Here is a 20,137-nt window from a genome sequence, read left to right on the forward strand (position 1 = left end):
CTTCATACATAAATACAAGAGACTACAACCCTATTTGTACACAAAAAATTAAGAAGCAAAAGGAAATAAAAAACCTAGAATATCTAAATATATAGTCAACCATATTTAGAATATTTCTATAATATTTATCATAACTAAACAACTAAACAATGAAAATCTGGAGTCTGACCATAAATTCTAGTTACAGAAGACGTGAGAGAGAAATAGATAAAGAGCGAGAAAGAGACAAAGGGAGAGAGAGAAAAAGAGAGAAAGCTCGATATGGTGAACATGAATATGAGAGGGAGAGTGAGGAGAGAGGAATAGGGACAGGGAAAGCAGAGGACCAAGTAGGGAGGATAGGGATAGATATAGTGATTGGTCCAGCAGAAAGCAGAGATCTGATGACCTTGACGATGATGGTCATGCTTACCGTAGACGTAATAGACATTATAAGACTGACATTGAGAGAGACAGGACAGTTGATCTCCTATAATCTGAAAAGCAAAAAACTGAAGAGACAGAGAGTAAAAAACCCAAAAGGTATTGACAATTCTATATTTTTCGTGTATATTAAAAAACTAGTCAGTGTATTTAATTTACTATTTCTTTAATACTGGTTTTTGTTTCTCTCATTGTATAGATGAAGTTGAATAGGAGGAATATCAGGAAAAAATTGCTTTCTAACTTGCTCAACATGAAGAAGAAGACGAAGAACTTGCTAGAATTAAGGAGGAGAGCAGAAGACGCAGGCAAGCTATTCTTGAAAAGTATAAGAATCAGCCTTCATAGAAGGACCAAGTTACTCAATCTGGAGACAACGATAAGTTATTTGACATGTGATTTTTGAAAAATATAATTCAATTTTGTTTTTGTTGTATTTCTTCTAGCCTATTGTAGAGCTCTATCTGAAGAGGGAAGGGTCTTTGGTTGGTTGTGTTCCAATTTATTTTGATCTTAGAATCTACATGAAACAACTTTCTATCTCACAAAGCTAGAACCTGTAAGGTAGGCGTACATCCTACCCTCTCCTGATCCCACTTTAGGATTATACTGGGTATGTTGTTGTTATTGACTAATTAATCACCACTTTTCTAAGCAATTTAACTGCAAAGTTCCTTCTTTCTTAATGCATTTTAATTTTGGATCCGATCTCTTAATGTGCATGTTATATAATTTAGAATATTGAGTTGAATACAGTGTCCACTTAAGAGTTTATCAAGATTGTAAATGCACTTAAGCCTCTTCAGAGCTATTTTCTCTGTTGTTCCTCTGAATGTCTCTCTCTCTCTCTCTATCTATCTTATTGAGTTTCTGGTCTCTAATTATATTTTTCATTTATTGGCATTAGGTGAGGTTCATGCAGATCAGTCTACTAAGAATCATGCGAATGGATATAGTGTATACCAGAGCCCATTGAAGGTCCAATGAATGGTGTAGATGTCCATGTTGATAAGCCAACATTTTCTTCTAGGAAATCACCTTTGCGAGGTGGTCATAATACTGATGAGAAGGCTTCTAGAGCTCTTGGACTAGGACAGGGTACTCCAGAGGTAGGTGTGTTCACTTGACCCTAAGATTCAAATGGGTTTTTCTTTTCTTGCGATGCTCATTCTTCTTTTTATTTTGGTTTATCTTCCACACTAATTTCTGGGAGATCTTAATACTTTCCCCTTTTGTTAGGGTTTTTTTAAAATTAGTTGATGAAATACTTCCCTATTGGGTTTAAATATTTTGGGATGGTGATAATGCGTCTTACTTCTTCTGATCATAAGTCATTTCTTTGCAGTTTTCAATGGAGGAGCTAGTGAAAAAGCTTGAGAAATAAATTGAACTTCTTCAACAGCAACCACAGATTAGAATATGTGATTTCTCCCCCCCACCTATCTTTCAACACTAATTTATATGAGCTCGTAATCCTTCTACAATGTTAGGGGTTTGTTTTGAAATTAGTCGATGAGATAATACTTCAAAATACTGATATTGTAGCTTACTTTTTCTGATCATAGTCAATACTTTGCAGTTTTTAATAGAGGAGCTAGCGAAGGAGTTTCCTAAAAAAATAGAAAATTTTAGACAACATCAACAGGAGCATGAGGACAGAGTTAAGCAACAGGCTGGAATTTAACTGAATACTTTTGAAAATATCCTGTGAAATATAGTTAACAGCTGAATTTCTAGCAACTGGGGTCAAATACATTGGTATGCTGATAATTCTCAAAAATAAAAATTAAAATACTTTGGCATGTTGATAATACATCTTAATTCTCTGATCATTATTCATTACTTTACAGTTTCCAACATAAGAGCTAGTGAAAGAGCTTGCTAAACAAATTGAATATCTCCAACAACATCAGCCGGAGTATAACAACCAAGTTAAGCAATAGGTTGATTTAGATTTTTTCTCCTTTAGTGTTTTTCCTAAATGCTGGCTTCCTCTATCTGATGATTGACTTACTGTTTTAACACTTCACAGAGTGAGAGATCGTCTGACATGTTTTGTGATGATATATTTGGAGAATCACCTACTGACATTTCGAAAATGGTGAGTCTATCTTGGTAACATCGTCGTAAGTTATTATTATTGTTATATTAATTCAAATAAAATGTGAATGTCCCTTTCTTTCCTACTGAACCCAAAATGCAACATAAAAATATGGGGCCATTTATTGAAGTGGTGACTGCAAAATGGCTTTTATTTTTTTTATGTTTCTAGTTGAAGGTTATTTGCTTTGTCCATATTGTGGGAGTGTATTAATTACTTGGTGGAAGTTTTTGCTATTACTATTCAGTTTAGAATGTGATGTCTAGAAATCATGTATTGTTTGAACTTTATTGATTCTATGAATCCCTCTACCTTGTGTTGTATGCTCTAAGGTAAAACCCTGTCCAATAAGTGAGAGAAAAAAAGGATTGTTTTGTTTTCTGTACTTGTGCTTAGACTGAATTGTGGGAAATAATTTATTATGATTATGAAGAGTCCATTCTTTATCTAATCAGGCTGTAATAAGTAAACATATTTCATGTTTTTTTGGTTATATCTGTTTTGTAGGGCAAAGGAGATGGCATGCTGACCGAGTGCAATTGCCTTCATGATAACTGGAATGATCCAGAAGGATATTATAGTAAGTATTTCATCTCACATTTTTCCTGGATCCTTCTTATTGGAGCTTGTACTTTAGAGCATATTGACACTTCTAAATTTATTTTTCTCTCCCTCTGACTTGATATTTGCTCATGAAAATCCCTTCATTTTTTTATTTGATATATCATACTGCAAGTTGACATTGTTACCTCAAGAAAATAGCTTTATCCTTCTGCCTATTTTTGTCAACTTTTTCGATAATGGTTGGTAACTATTATCTTAGTTGATGTTCTAATTCTCATTGATTTTTGCAGGATACCGCTTTGGAGAAATTCTTGATGGCGGTTATGAGATTCTTTCTGCTCATGAGAAAGGCGTGTTTTCTACTGTTGCTCGGGCTAAAGATTTGAAGGCTAGATCTGATGACCTAACAGAAGTAGCAATAAAAATCATTCGTAATAACAAAATAATGTGAGTTAATCTATTAATTTCTCCACTCTATGTCAACTTTGCTTGTTTTGGTGGCCTAATTTTGTTGTTTCTGCTCATTAAGTATAAAGAGGGTATGGAAGAGTTGGTCATATTAAAGAAGCTAGTTGCTGCAGATCCTAAAGATAAGTGTAGCTGTGTTCATTTAATCTCTAGCTTCAAGTACTGGAATCATCTTTGTCTAGTAGTTGAGTCTCTCTGGATGAATCTCCATAAGCTTCAGAAGAAGTTTGGACACAACATTGAACTCAGCCTCGACATTGTGAGGCTTTATGCGAAGCAACTTTTCAGTTCTTTGAAGCATCTAAAGAGTTGCAACGTACTTCATTATGATATTAAACCTGACAACATCTTGGTAAGTGGAATGTTTTGAGTATTGTATCTTTTAGTGGCTTGCTGATTCACCCACTTTGTATTTGGTGAGAGTAGCTTTTTATTACTTTGCTTTTGTATACCTATGATGACTTTTCTATATTTAATTATTAAGGTAAATGAAGCGAAAGACAAGTTGAATCTTTGTGACTTTGGCAATGCTATGTTTGCTGGCAAAAAATAAAATTACTCCATACCTCGTGAGCCGCTTTTACCATGCCCCCGAGATCAATAAGTATCATTTCTCAAGATTTGCCATCTATTATTTTTTGATCTTTCTTTCACTTTGTTTCTTTTGTTTGATGCTCCAATGTTTTGATCCTAAGTAGTTTTATGGATTTATGGTTTTGTTTGTTAATGTAGTTTTTCTTGTTGGAGTACTTGTCTTGCCATACGATCATTTGATGGATATTTGGTCAGTAGATTGCTATTTCTTTGATATTTATGCTGGGAAAGTCTTAATTTTAGGTCGTACTAATAATGACATGCTTCCGTCTTCATATGGAACTGAAAGGTCCATTTCTGAAGAAGATGCTTAGAAAGGTTCGTCTTAAGAATTTCTCTATATTTTCCTGTTTTGAATAAAATCATTTATGATTTGAAGTTCATAGGTTGGTCAATAATATTTTGTGGCAGTTCTCTTATGATGACTGCATTAGGTAGCGAATTTTATAGTTTGTAATGAGTAATGACATGATATAGCTACTATGGAAACAGTAGTACTCATTGTTCTTCATTTTTCACAGGGTGAATTTACATATCAATATTTTGACCAAGATTTCAATTTCCTCGCCACTGAAGAGGATCCTGTCACAAAGAATGTATGTCTTGTAGATCCTTGAGCCCGTCTTTTCAATCCCTAATTAACAAATCTTTATAATAATGAATGGTAGTAACTTTATTGTACTTCTAAGTTTTGCATGTGATTGTATTTTCTTGCGGGCTATAAGGAAGCTGATTATCAACATCAAGATGAAAGATATCAGTTTAGTAATTTCAAGTGAAGAATTAAAGATGTTCGCTCACTTCAAAGATTTGATGGAGAGGATTTTTGTGTTAGATCCTCTAAGACTATTGCCCAGGCATTAGAACACCCATTCATCACAAACAAGTGAACCACAATGATGATGTAATACCCCAAATTTTGTAAATTTATTATGTGCCTTTAGACGATCGTGTTTTTATAGTAAATATTTTTTTTATCACTTCTCTTAAATTTAAATTTTGTTTGAAAAGAAGAAAAAGTAGACTTGTTATACATTGTTGAATCTTTGAAGCTCATTTGTTTGACCCATCTGATATAAATCATACCAACTTTCTACCTATCTAAGATAAGCCCTTTATTGTTTTTGACAAAGGTAACAGGTTTGTATATAAATCTTCAGCATTAAGGCTGGTATCCCAAACATTTATATCAAAGAACTATATACAGCTGAGTAGGCTCAACAAAACCACTAAAAAAGAAATTCTATCTCAAGTCCTATTTCATCTTACAAGGATCCTAGAATATCTACAATTTCTACAAGATCATCTATATACTCAGAACTACACCAATAACAAAAAGTGATAATGCATTCCATCTTAATCTTATTTAAAGGTCTACTGATACTTTCACAACATCTGGAATTTCTCTCCTTTCAAATGGTCCACCATATAACTACTGGAGAATTCTTCATCTGTGTTTGTCTATGCTACCACTCCCTTTCAGCTTACTAGAGCCTGACCCACCTTTTCAGGTGTAGTCCACCTTATGCCTTAGAAACAAACAAATAGGTTCCATTGCTGGCTAACCACTTTACAATGTAAAAACATATGGTTGATTGTCTCTGCCTTTTGCTCACCAAAAAAACAACTTGGACACATTTGTAAGCCCCTCTTCATGAGATTTTCTTGAGCCAGAGCAGCCTCTTGCACTACTAGCAAAGTGAACCCTGCCACTTTGTAAGGAATTTTTATTTTCCATACAAGCTTCCATGGTAAGAAACTGATTTGAGACCCCATTTGATTCAATTTTTTATAAGCGGAGCTGACTATGAAAAAACCTTTGCTATGACATTTTCATCTGAGAGTATCTTCTCCTTTCTTTGGTCCTATATACTTGTCACAATCCAAATTTGGGTGTGATGGCACCTGTCCTTTTCCACCGGACAAGTTAGCCTAAAACCCAATATTTATGGAAAATTTAAGCGGAAACAGTTTAAATAGGTAAATAATAAACAAAACCGTAAGTCTATCAAACTTAAATACCCCCAAGATTGGTTGTCAAATGTACAAACCATTAAAATAGAACTAAGATATAAATACAAGTCTTGAGTATGTATTTGGCTCTCGAATGGAGCAAACCATAAAATATAGGAATAAGAGAGTCGGCCAGATATTAATAGTTACCTCTCTCAATCTGCTGGAAGCCTCAGATTGTTAGAAAAGTGAATACTCACAGTCTAGTATCAGAACCTACAGAAGTGTAGAAGTAAGGAGTGAGTACCAAACAACAAGATACTCAGCAAGCAAACAAAGAAAACCAGATAAATCAAGCGGATATAATAACCTCCTTCCATCCCAACCGAACCTCCTCAAACTACAACATGCACAACATATCAGCCCAATCTACGCTACACAGTTCATAGCATAATATATTTCATCAATACTCATCATCTTTATCGAATAAATCATATTAAGCTAAAATAAATCAATTTTAGGACGCAAGGGTATATACACATTTTTATGATGACAAATAAGATGCAATGCCATGCCACAAATAATTATTCATGTCTGTCCTAATGATACATATCCGCTGTATAATATACTAGAACCCATGGGGGCCTCAGAAGGACCATGTATCTGATTCCATCTTTCTCACAACAATTTTCACCACAGACTTGTGACCCGTTCCTTATTTCTTCTTAATATATATGATTCTGCCATGGACATGTGGCTCGTTTCCTATTTTTTTTTGAATATATATGATTCCTCCACGTACGTGTAGAGCATTCCCTATTTCTTCTCATCCACACAATTCATCATCATAACATAAGCACAACCATGGTGCAAGCAAACAGGTACAAATACTCAGTGAGAGGAATATAATGCGAAGAATGCAGTGAGAGGAATAACACATTCACAATCACAATATCAATAGTATATCAACATCAACAAGTATATCATTTACATCATATAAGCAATCAACTCTATTTCAATACCCCTTTTTATCACGTTTAGAATCATTTGGTGACCAAGTATATCCAAGTCAGTTTCCATAATCAACAACACATTTTGGCTACCATAAAATTTCATCAAGTTTGTATCAAGCTCAAGTCAAGGAGTTCACAATTTCGATCAACATCATATCAGACCTAATTTTTTTGTTACCCCGATATTTTATTAGGAACAATTTACATGATTATAATTCCAATCTTATTCTCATTTCACCCTAACACATATATGAAAGCAAGTTCAAGTAATCTACAAAATTTATTGGGTTTTAAAAATTCATTTGCCTCGATATCGCACCCTACTACTCTAAAACTTGAATCTTTCCTTTTATTCGCCTCTTTGATTTGTAAGAATATAATCAAATATAAATTCTTAATCAAATTACGAAGCTAATGACACCAAGATTACAGTTTTTAGAGATGGACCCAAAATTAGGTCAAAAAGGGGATTGTGGGGCTCGTGATAAGAATCCCAAAATCAACTTCAGAAAAAAGTTCTAAATGCATTATTGATGTTGTACCCCAAAATGGGGCACAAATTGATGCTCAAACCAAGAGAAATCAACCCAATAAATTAAATCACCATTAAAGCTTGAAACTAAGCAAGGGTAGCAAATATTTTATGAATTTAAACTCAAATGAAGGTTCCCTAGCACGTTTTGATTATACCACTATGTTTCCATAGAAAACCACACAATTTAGAATTTTGAATCACTCAAAACAGACCTAAAATGATCATGAAATAATTTCCCAAAATTCACCACAATTCCATTCCAAAATTGGCAAGAGAGAGCAGCTAAAGTCACAAATTTACGTCACATAAAACTTATAATCAAGATAACAAACCAATGGACTCCCCATGAAATTTTCTTGAAGATAGCTTCTTGAATCGTTAAATTTGGACTTGAAAATCTCAAGAAATCATTTTTCAAAATATAACAAAAATTGAATTCGAAAATGGTCGAGGCAGCAACGAAAACATCAATATTACCTCCAACAAAACTTTCAAATCAGTTTCTAAACTAAACCAAACCAAACCTTCAGAAAGTTGTTGATGACCTATCATACATCTATGTTGAATCAACCCATATTGCATTGTCTCTGAAGACGGAGGGCCCTAAGAAACCCAGAAAGAAAATGTCTAATCTCAAAGTCTAAAACCCATACAACCTTTAACTTTGAACTAAGGGATCTACAACTGAGGTATTATTCCTTCACATTTGTTAGCTTGTATCCACCGCGCAATATTGTCAAGACATTCAAACTCTTATCCCATACTTATGACCTCATTACCAAAAGCTCGAACTCTTTAATGCACCAGACTCGTGTTCCTTTTCTTAACTCATTTATAATTATTATTTCTTGGCTAAGAATCCACACCATGTTACCTTTTACCTTAAACCAAAATCCTCAACTAAAACACATTATTAAGCTTTGTAACAATCAAAAGTAATAAACCTACATGCTACACCATGCATAAGTCCTTCTAAATACTCAACAATTGACACAATAATTATTTCTTACTTTACGAATTCATACCTTAACAAAACCAACTACCATGAACGTAGAGTTACAATGCAAAACCTGAATTTTGATTCAAACCATATAAGCCAACCCCCATACCTTGAAGATTTTAAGCAATTACATACCTTAGCTTGTCACCAACACTTACATGTCCATCTTACCATGTCCCTCATTAGGAACCCAAATTGTGTCAATTATCAAAATTTGAAACCACTATACAACTTGCCATAACACTAGAGCCAAAAGTCTGTAGATTTCACTCTCAAAGCATACTTAAACCGTTGATGCACACCGGACACTATTAATATGATTCAGAGCAAGACCAATGAAGTTACGTGTATCTAAACTCAACTTTCCAACATCCCTGGAGTTAAATCCTTGAGAATAAGTAGTCTTGTTCTCGCTTCATCCTGAGGGCCAAACTATATTCCACAAATCCTGTCATTATAAGTTGATACTCTTTTATTTCTACTCAGGTGGTTTCCAACATATCATACAATTTTCCATAAAACTACGCTACTTATCAAGTAGTGGTAGCCATAGTCTTAGATAATAACAAGATGTTATCATCATACTGGACCCCGTTAACCGAAAGCCATTACCACTTAGTTGTACGCTAGTCATAGTCTGCCTCGAACTCTATTACCATGCTTAACAGCCCTTACAATCTTCACGAAGTTAGTATTATTGCCTATGTGATACCTCCAACTCCTAGTATAGTCGAATCATTGAATTAACCAATCCTCATATGTACTTTCTCCTTGGTACACTTATTTTCCTTCACACAGGTATACTCATTGGAACTTTCTTTACCCATAAGCTTGTCATTTCAATATCAGTCTACTCCTTTTGGCTTAACTTGAAGTCACCAGTCCCCAATATAACCATGTCAACCCAAATGTCGTACCTTGCCAAAGATATAAGACATGATCAATTCACTCAATTCACCACTATAACTTTTCTTATAAATAATGCTTAATCCAACTGTTTATAGTAACAACTACTTGATTTCTCAATCGAGAATGCAATATCAAAACCTCACAACCCGATTAGGCAAAATAATTGATAACTCCTTAGATATCTCTATTTCTATGAGTCATTAGTACCATGCTATGAACATCTGCTAGATTCACCACTCTACCATATCATATTCATTGGGAATATCGTACTCAAATAGCCCGTACATTTATACCCATTAAATAGCTATAAAACATTACCAAAGTATTGTAGTCATCGGTAGAAAGAAAAATGCACCATTCATAAGCCAGGTCGGTAACAGAAGAAACACAACCCATAACCTCACCTAAGTAAATACAGGTATCGTAGTAATAGACATATCATAACTCTTCCTGATATACACCCACTCTATAAAATCAGTATACAAATTCTAATCTCGTTTGATGTAACACCATAATTATCATACCCTATGCAATCCATTCTTTTATAAAGAATTTCACATAATGTAGTTCCCAAAGTCACAATGCATACAACATAGTCATTCCCCCAATTATACTATTTTTCATTATCAAACCACTTCAGATATTAAATAAGCCACACAAATGATGTTTTTTATTGTTGAATAACTAACCAGATGAAATGTTAACAAAGTCTCTCAACCATTGTTCACCTTCCAATACCATATCGTCAAAACATATCACTGAACCACAGCCTCACTCACTCCTTTTGGATCATAGAGCATTCCAAGTCTAACCACACATCATTTTCATAAGTATTTCGCTTCTGTCTCAATACTAGATCTAATATTAAAAACAAGTGATGACATCTCACCAACACACCAGCCCTACACCCATACATATTCCATCCCTCCAACACCTGCAACAGCCCCATTGCATCCCCAAATTCTTGAATCTCCTTGCTTTCTTAATTGTTATGTGCAGGCACATAAGATACCTTCAAAGGAGCTGCTCATCTCTCTATTGGAGGCAACAAGAAGCAGCCTACAGGTTTGCAACAACTCCCACTACTATCACACTTGTTTGGTTCTTTGTTTGCTTGTCTATGCAGGTAAACAAAGTCACAGACAAAGAGACATAACAGCCACTACTGCAAGGGCCTTTCCTAATCCCACCAACTATCCATGCATACCTGCTGTATTCATCAAACACCTGCAGCAGCCCCCTTTCATCCAAGTCCTTTGGGACTCCTTGACTGCTCTCATTGATGAGAAGACAAGAAAATGGGGCTCCAACAAACACAACTCTCTGTATGTTTACTTGTTGCTATGCAGGCACATTGAACAGCAACAATGGCCCCTTCCAAAGTCCAAGGCACCTTCAGTCAAACATCTAAAAATGCATATTACACCTATTTTGTCCCTCAGCTTCCTTAACTACAATCACAAGCAAGCTGGCTGCTATGGCTACATTTACTTCCTATCATTTCATCCCCCTTAGCTACGATTGTTGTTGCTGCAACTTTCCTTGGACCTACTTGGTACGACATGTCTAAAAAAAGCAAAGATGAAAAGAATTTCCCCAACCCATGCGAGATAGAAGGTTTGTATACTTGTTCTTTCTTAATGTAGCTATGCCTGAGTCGTAGCATAATTGAATAGGACTAGTGTAAGCTACTTTCTTGTATTCTCATGGGAGGGGAGAGTCTACGTCATTTATGCTTTCTTAGTTGATTTGTACCGAGAGGAGTTCTCTCACAGGTTTAATGCTTTCTAGTTATAGTTAGTCTCATTTTTGTATCGGGGATGAGTTAGCCGACCTTAATAAGTTAACCGACTTATGAACCACCATAGGATCGGAGGTAAGGTTTATGTCCCCCTCCTTGTATTTTATTTTGATTATTTATGTTAAGGCTTGGGGGTGTTGCTCAACCCCTGATTGTGCACGAGTAAAGCGATAGGAATTAGATCGGACCAAGGACGCACGATCTATAGGAAATCAAGAAGTGAAGATCTTTCCTAACAGTCTTTATAACCTCTCAAAGATAAGTATAGACATCTCTGTTCTGATCTTCGAGACTCTACTTAGACTTGGTTATACACGTGAGACTTATAAACCTGGAGCTCTGATACTATTTTTTTATGACTCAAATTCAGTTGTAATGGCACCTGTCATTTCCCACCGGCCAAGTTAGCCTAAAACCCAATATTTACGGAAAATTTAAGTGGAAAAAGTTTAAATATGTACATAATAAACAAAATCGGAAGTCTATCAAACTTAAATACCCCCAAAATTGATTGTCATATGTACAAGCCACTAAAACAGAACTAAAATATAAATACAAGTCTCGAATGTGTCTTTGGGTTTCAAATAGAGCAAAGCATAAAATAAAGGAATAAGAGAGATCGTCGGATATCAATAGCTACCTATCTCAATCTGCTGAAAGCCTCACATAGTTAGAAAAGTAAATACTCATAGTCCAGGCTTAGAACCTACGCAAGTGTAGAAGCAAGTAGTGAGTACCAAACAACAAGATATTCAACAAGCAAACAAAGAAAATGAGATAAATCATGCGGATACGAGAACCTCCTTCCATCCCAATCAAACCTCCTCAAACTACAACCTACACAGAATATCAGTCCAATCTATGCTACATAGTTCATATCATAATATAACTCATTAATACTCATTATCCTTATCGAATAAGTCATATCAGCCTCAAATAAATCAATCTCAAGACACAAAGGTATATACATATTTTCATGATGACAGATAATATGCAATACGATATCACAAATAATGATGCATCTTTTTCCTAATGATACACATCCGTAGTATAACAGACTGGAACCCATGGGGGCCTCACAAGGACCATGTATCTGATTTCATCTTTCTCACAATAATTGACGCCAAACACGTGTGGCCCATTCCTTATTTCCTCTCATCCATACAATTCATCATCATAACATAAGCACAACCATGGTGCAAGCAGACATGTACAAATACTTAGTGAGAGAAATACAAAGCGAAGAATGCAATAAGAGGAATAACACATTTACGATCACAATATCAATAGATATCAACATTAATAAGTACATCATTTACATCATATAAGTCATCCAATCTCTATTTCAATACCCCTTTTTATCACGTTTAGAATCAATCGGTGACCAATTATATCCAAGTTATTTTCTATAATAACCACGAGGAAATGACAATCTCATCAATTCATAATCACATTTTGGCTACAATAGCATTTCATCAAGCTCATATCAAGTCAAGGAGTTCACAATTTCGATCAACATCATATCACACCTAATTCTTTTGTTACCCTGATCTTTTATTAGGCACAATTCACATAATTATAATTCCAACCTTATTCCCATTTCACCCTAACACATATATGAAAGCAAGTTCAAGTAATCTACAAGATTTATAGGGTTTTAAAAATTCATTTGCCTTGATATCGCACCCAACTATTCCAGAACTTGAATCTTTCCTTTCCTTCGACTCTCTAATTCATTATAATCTAATCAAATATGAATTCTTAATCAAATTAGAGACTAACCAAAAATTTGGTCAAAATGGGGATTATGCAGCCCGCGAGGAGAATTCCCAAATCGACTCCGTAAAAACATTCCAAACGCATTATTGAGGTGTACCCCAAAATGGAGCACAAATTGATGCTCAAAATGAGAGAAATCAGCCCCAACAAAATAAATCATCATTAAAGCTCGATACTAAGTTAGGGCAGCAGCTATTTTATGAATTTTACCTCAAACGAAGATTCTCCAACACTTTTTGATTACACCACTATTGTCCCACAAAAAAACCCACAAAAGTTAGAGTTTTCAATCATTCAAAACGGACCTAAAATGATCAAGAACTAATTTTCCAAAATTCACCACAATTTCATTCCAAAAATGGCAACAGACAACAACTAAAGTCACTAATTTACCTCATAAAAAAATTCTAATCAAGATTCCAAGCTCACCAATGGATTCCCCATGAAATTATCTTGCAGATAGCCTCTCAAATCGCCAAATTTGGACTGGAAAACCTCAAGATATCATCTTCAAAAATTTAACTAAAATTAAATTTGAAAATGGTCGAGGCAGCAGCTAAAACATCAATCTTACCTCCAATGAAGTTTCCCAATCATTTTCTAAACTCACCAATGCGCTCTTCTCAAAAAACTTACACAGATGAATCACCCAATTTGGAGTTCTATAGCTTAAGATATGGGATTTTGAAAATGGAGAAAAGACCCAAAAATGGGATTTTAAGCTTTGCACCAGATTTTAGCTTTTGCTGTTGTAATACCCCGTAAGTCAAAAAGTTAAAACCAAGGAAAAAAGTCTTAAAATTTTGAAGCCATCTGTACGAACGAGTCCCTCTACGGCTCGTAGATCTTTCCACAGCTCGTAAGGTTGGGTTGTAGAGTGACCCTTCGAGCAAAAGTTGAACTTTCCCTTAGGAGAGGTTCTACGACTTTCTAGGATGAGTCTTCCTCGAGATGATAGGTCGTAGAAACCCCTCATCAACCAGAAGCTTGTAAGCATTGTTCAAAGTTTTCCTAAGGCCAAGATGAAGACTTGACAAGACAACTCATAGAAGAAATGATGGGTCGTAAGAACCACCCGTCCTAAAACTTTAGAGACTAGTATATTTGCAGGTTTCCAGACATGCAGGACAATCCTTAAGAATGGACCATTCCTGAGATGATGGGTCGTAAACAATGGTCATTGATAAATTTCAAAGACTATGTTTTTAGGCTCTTTTCTCAGTCCTACAGGACGAGTCATTTAGACGACTCGTCGTTACTTCGACGACCCATAGAAAAGTGTCTATAAGGAAAAAAATTCAAATTTAATGAAGGGCAATTGTGTCTTTTCTAAAGTTTGGTTCAATGAACCTAGACACTTTTATGGACAAGTTCAAATTTATAAACACTCTTTTCTTCAAAACCCCTTCCTAATCAATTCATTCTCTCAAAATATTCCAAGGCAAGAACTCACAAAGTCTCCCAAATTTTCTTTCCAAATTCAAGCTAGGATTTTCAAATTTCTTCAAGGTTCTTCTTCAATTCATGGTGAATTCAAGTAAAGTATGTGGGGATTGTTTATGGGTTCCTTTCTGTCATGACCCAAAAACTGAGGTCATGATGGCACACATCTCAAAACCCAATCTGATGTGTAACCCTAAAAATAAAACTCATAAAAGACTCCCAAAGGGGAAAGTGATGCCACGATTTAAATTAAAAGAAAAAAAAACAATGAAGAAATTATCTCAAAACCTGATGTCATAAGTATAAAGAGCATCTAATACAAGGTTTAAATCTGAAGATAAAATATAAGTCTCTGAATGATACAAAAGACTGAAAAATAAAGATAGACTAGTGACGATCCGAATTCTGGGACCTCACCACTAATCTAAGAATACACAATCCGCTAGAATATTAACTGCCACGTGGGGTACCCCGACTAGTATCTGCATCAAAAAGGGACACAGAAGTAGGAGTGAGTACAATTCACATGTACTCAGTAGGTTTTAGCTGACTGGGTATAAGGAATTAATCAAACCTATGAAATAAACTAAGAAACGCTTCCACCTGCATACAGAAAAGTCCCACTTCATCATCGGTGCCGCCAGTTTATATATATAGTGGCACGAGTAAAGTAAACCCATAATAACAACTCATAATCACAATTAATCGAATAATTCAAGCAGCATAAATATCAATGCAATATAATGATGCAATGATGTGGTGGTACGGTAGAATCAAGACTATCGCACAGCCTGTCGTATACACCTGCCAAGCTGTGCTACCAAGCAGGACCCATGGGGGTATCGCAGACCATATACCTCAATCACAATATCTCATTATCCTTTCCATCTCATCGTGGTCAAGGCATCACAATGCATCCACTACCCTGCCGGAAAACTGCCTCGGTCAGGAACTCAAGATACAAAGGTTAGGATCACAATGCATCTACTACCCTGCCGAAAAACTGCCTCGGTCAGGGACTTAAGATATAAAGGTTGGGATCACAATGCATCCACTACCCTGCAGGAAAACTGCCTCGGTCAGGGACTCAAGATACAAAGGTTTAAAGGTGTTTCATTTTCTTTCTCAAAAAGAATTTCCATATTTCTCAACTTCCCATGTTTCATGATATGATGAATGAGGATGAATGCATCAAAACACATATGCATGGAAGTAATAATCAACTCACATGTGGTATAAGGTTCAAAGTTCTCAAAACCTAACCTACACATGATATTCACCCTCAATAAATAGTAATGGGAAGAACACACTTTCATTTAAATATTCACCCCTTTCTCAACAATATTTCAATATTCAAGTATGCTCAAAACCCCCAACTCAATCTCTCAGGCGGCATCACAAGTCAAATAATATACTCAAGCCTCTCTCTTAGGCAAATCATAATTCACATGCTCTCAAAGCAAATAAGATAACAAATAAGGCCCCCACACGGGCTATGTAATACAAATAAACGTTGTCACGGCAACACATTAATAAATAAGCCTCCACATGGACATCATAATATATATAACATTCTCAACTCATACTACAACCTCATCCCAAAGTCTATAACATATGAATGACTAATTACCCCATCTCAAAGAAAGATAGTCAAACCTACTTCAAATGCCGAAACCGCACTCGAATACCTCCACCGGACAAGCAACTCTCGAATTCAGCGCTCGGAATGACAACCCACTATCAACAATGAAACATACATGTCACAAGGAGTCCAATGACACCTATATTGATAGGTTTCGGAACCGAGGGTAAAATGGTCCAAAAATAAACTATTTTCGAAAAGGGTCAAATCTAGAAATGTATTGAACAATCCCATTCTATTGGTAATAAGGAACTCATGGTTGAAAAACCCATAAAAATAGAGCTCAAAACGAGTTGGAAATCACAATTTTCCTTAAATTCGGATTAGGGAAGAAACAAAAATTTTTGGGGTTTGAAACTAAAATTTAAGAGTTAAAATCGTCAAAAACTTAATGAAAAAGGAAGGTTTTAGGTCAAAAATCACTTACCCAACACTTTTCCTCGAAAATCTCTTCTCAAATCACCTCAAGGAGTTCAAGAACTCAAACAAATGATGAAAAATATTGAAATGGGAAGAAAGGGGCATTTTCTGCCCAAAAAGTTACTGTTCACGCGTGTTACTATTCACGCGTGTTTTTGTACAAATTTACGAAAATCACCCTCAAGGTCATTACAATATCCACCACTAAAAAGGATGTTCGTCCTCGAACATAAGATAAAATACAGTACCTGGGGTCTCAAAAAGCTGAGGGTACCGAGCCTGCATATCAGACTCTAATTCCCAAGTCGCCTTCTCAGCAGGCCGATGCTGCCACTACACCTTGACCGAAGCGACCTCCTTGGTCCTGAGTCTACGAAGCTGCCTATCTAGAATAACTGTCGGCTCCTCCTCATAAATCAAATCCGGACTCAACTCTACCGCATCATAAGAAATCACATGAGACTCATCCGGTATGTACTTGCGAAGCATGGAAACATGAAACACCGGATGGACAGCTGACAATTTAGGGGGTAAGGCCAACTTATACGCCACTCTATCTACTCTCCTCAGGATTTCAAACGGGCCAACAAATCTTGGGCTAAGCTTTCCCTTCTTTCCGAACCTCATTACACCCTTCATGGGCTATATTTTAAGCCACACACAATCACCCACCATAAAATCTAAGGGACGAACCCTCCTATCAACATAACTCTTCTGACGACTTTGAGCTGTCAATAGTCGACCCTGAATCAAATGTACCCGCTCCACAGCATCCCTAAGTAAGTCAGTATCCAATGCATCAACCGCAACAGAATTAAACCATCCAATGGGTGATCGACACCTACGACCATACAATGCCTCAAATGGTGCCATTTGAATGCTGGAGTGATAACTATTATTATAGGCAAACTCTGCTAAGGGCAAGTGTTGGTCCCATCGGGCACCAAAATCAATCACACAGGCCCTAAACATATCCTCCAACAGCTGAATAGTCCGCTCGGACTGACTATCGGTTTGGAGATGAAATGTTGAACTCATCTCTAGCCACGTACCCATACCACACTGTAATGCCTTCCAAAAGTGAGAGGTGAAAACTGAACCCTGATCCAATACAATAGAGATAGGCACCCCATACAGCCTAACAATCTCACGAAGATAGATCCTAGCTAACTAATCCGCATTGTAGCTATTTTTCACCGGAAGGAAATAGGCTGATTTGGTCAATCGATCCACAATCACCCAGATAGAGTCATACTTACCCAATGCCATGGGTAATCCAGACACGAAGTCCATAGTGATACGCTCCCATTTCCACTCAGGAATGGGCATCCTTTGCATAGGACCACCCGGTTTCTAATGCTCATACTTCATTTGTTGGTAATTTAAACACTTAGCCACAAAATCAATAATGTCTCTCTTCATGCCACACCACCAATAGTGTTGTTTCAAGTCATGAAACATCTTTGCCACTCCCGGGTGAATCGAATACTTGGAACAATGAGCCTCCTCCAATATCATACGTACCCATTCACTAACCTTGGGCACACAAATGCGACCATTAATCCTCAAAACTCCTTCCGAATCAAGAGAGGATGATTTTGCTTCACCACTTAACACTTTGTCTCGAATGGCCCTCAACTTTTCATCTTCAAACTGGTGTGTACGAATCTGGTCCATCAAAGTAGACCTAGCCTCCATAAAGGCCAAAATACCATGATGTGTAGAAATATCAAGTCGGACCAACTGTCTAGGCAATGACTGAACCTCCAATGCCAAAGGCCTCTCCACAGCCTTAAGAAAGGCCAAACTACCCATGCTAGATGCTTTGCGACTCAGGGTATCCGCTACCACATTAGCTTTTCCCGGATGATAAAGTATGGTAATGTCATAGTCTTTCAATAACTCTAACCACTTACGCTGCCGCATGTTCAAACTTGGCTGAGAAAAGATATACTTAAGGCTACGGTGGTTAGTATAGACCTCGCAATGCACTCCATAGAGATAATGCCTCCACAACTTTAGAACAAACACCACCGCTGCTAACTCTAAGTCATGGGTAGGATAGTTCTTCTCATGTACCTTTAACTGTCGAGAAGCATAAGCTATAACTCTACCTTTTTGCATCAATACACCACCCAAGCCGACTCCCAAAGCATCACAAAACACAATAAATGTCACGCCCTCCTCGGGTAAGGCTAGAATAGGTGCTGAAGTCAATAATTCCTTGAGCTTTTGAAAGCTCGCCTCACACTCCTCAGTCCACTGAAATGCCACGGTTTTTTGAGTTAGCCTAGTCAATGGGGCTGCAATAGAAGAGAATCCTTGGACAAACCGACAATAATACCCTGCCAACCTAATAAAACTCTGAATCTCAGTAACCGAAGTAGGCCTAACCCAATCACAAACCATTGCAACTTTGGCTGGATCAACCATAATACCATCCTTGGTCACTATATGACCCAAGAATGTCACGAACTCAAGCCAAAACTCACATTTGGAGAATTTTGAGTACAACTTCTCCTTTCTCAATCTCTGAAGGACTGTCCTCAGGTGCCTAACATGATCTGCCTCATTCTTGGAATAAACCAAGATGTTATCAATAAACACGATCACAAACGAGTCCAAATAAGGTCGAAATACCCGGTTCATCAACTCCATAAAAGCAGCCAGGGCATTAGTCAACCCGAAGGACATAACCACAAACTCATAATGCCCATAATGAGTCTTGAATGCAGTCTTCGGGATATCAGATTCTTGAACTCTCAACTAATGGTAACCCGACCTCAAATCAATCTTTGAGAACACCGATGCACCTTGAAGTTGGTCAAATAAATCATCAATGCGAGGGAGAGGATACTTGTTCTTGATAGTGACTTTGTTGAACTGTCGATAGTCAATACACATCCTCATAGTACCATCTTTCTTCTTCACAAATAAAACCAGTGCACCCCACGGTGATACACTAGGTCTAATAAACCCTTTCTTCAATAAATCTTCCAATTATTCTTTCACCTCTTTCAATTCTGCCGGAGCCATCCGATAAAGAGAAATAGAGATGGGTTTAGTGTCATGCTCCAAATCAATCACAAAATCAATATCACGGTCAGGAGGAACTCCCAGCAAGTCTGTAGGAAATACATCCATAAACTCTCTTACCACCCTCGTAGTCTCTATATGAGATGACTCTGTGGTGAGATCACGTACATGAGCCAAATAAGACAAACAACCCTTATCCATCAAGCGACGAGCACGAATATAAGATATCACCCCCTTAGGATACGAACTCGGATTACCCTTTCATACTAAGCTAGGTAAACCGGGATAAGCTAAGGTCACGGTCTTTGCATAACAATCTAATATAGCATGATAAGGAGATAACCAGTCCATACCCAGTATCACATCAAAATCAAGTATGTCTAATAAAATCAAGTCTGCATGGGTCTCTCTACCCGAAAATATCACCAAACATCCCTTGTATACCCGATCCACTAC

At 36.7% G+C, this 20,137-nt stretch overlaps 1 pseudogene; it reads left to right on the top strand.

Annotated features, from left to right (window-relative positions):
- The first annotated feature begins 149 nt into the window (after window positions 1-149).
- On the top strand, window positions 150-5,040 carry LOC129872487 (serine/threonine-protein kinase prp4-like; annotated as a pseudogene).
- Window positions 5,041-20,137: the final 15,097 nt, after the last annotated feature.

This window comes from Solanum dulcamara, chromosome 11 (assembly GCF_947179165.1).
Source record: "Solanum dulcamara chromosome 11, daSolDulc1.2, whole genome shotgun sequence".
NCBI classification, from domain to species: Eukaryota; Viridiplantae; Streptophyta; class Magnoliopsida; order Solanales; family Solanaceae; genus Solanum; species Solanum dulcamara.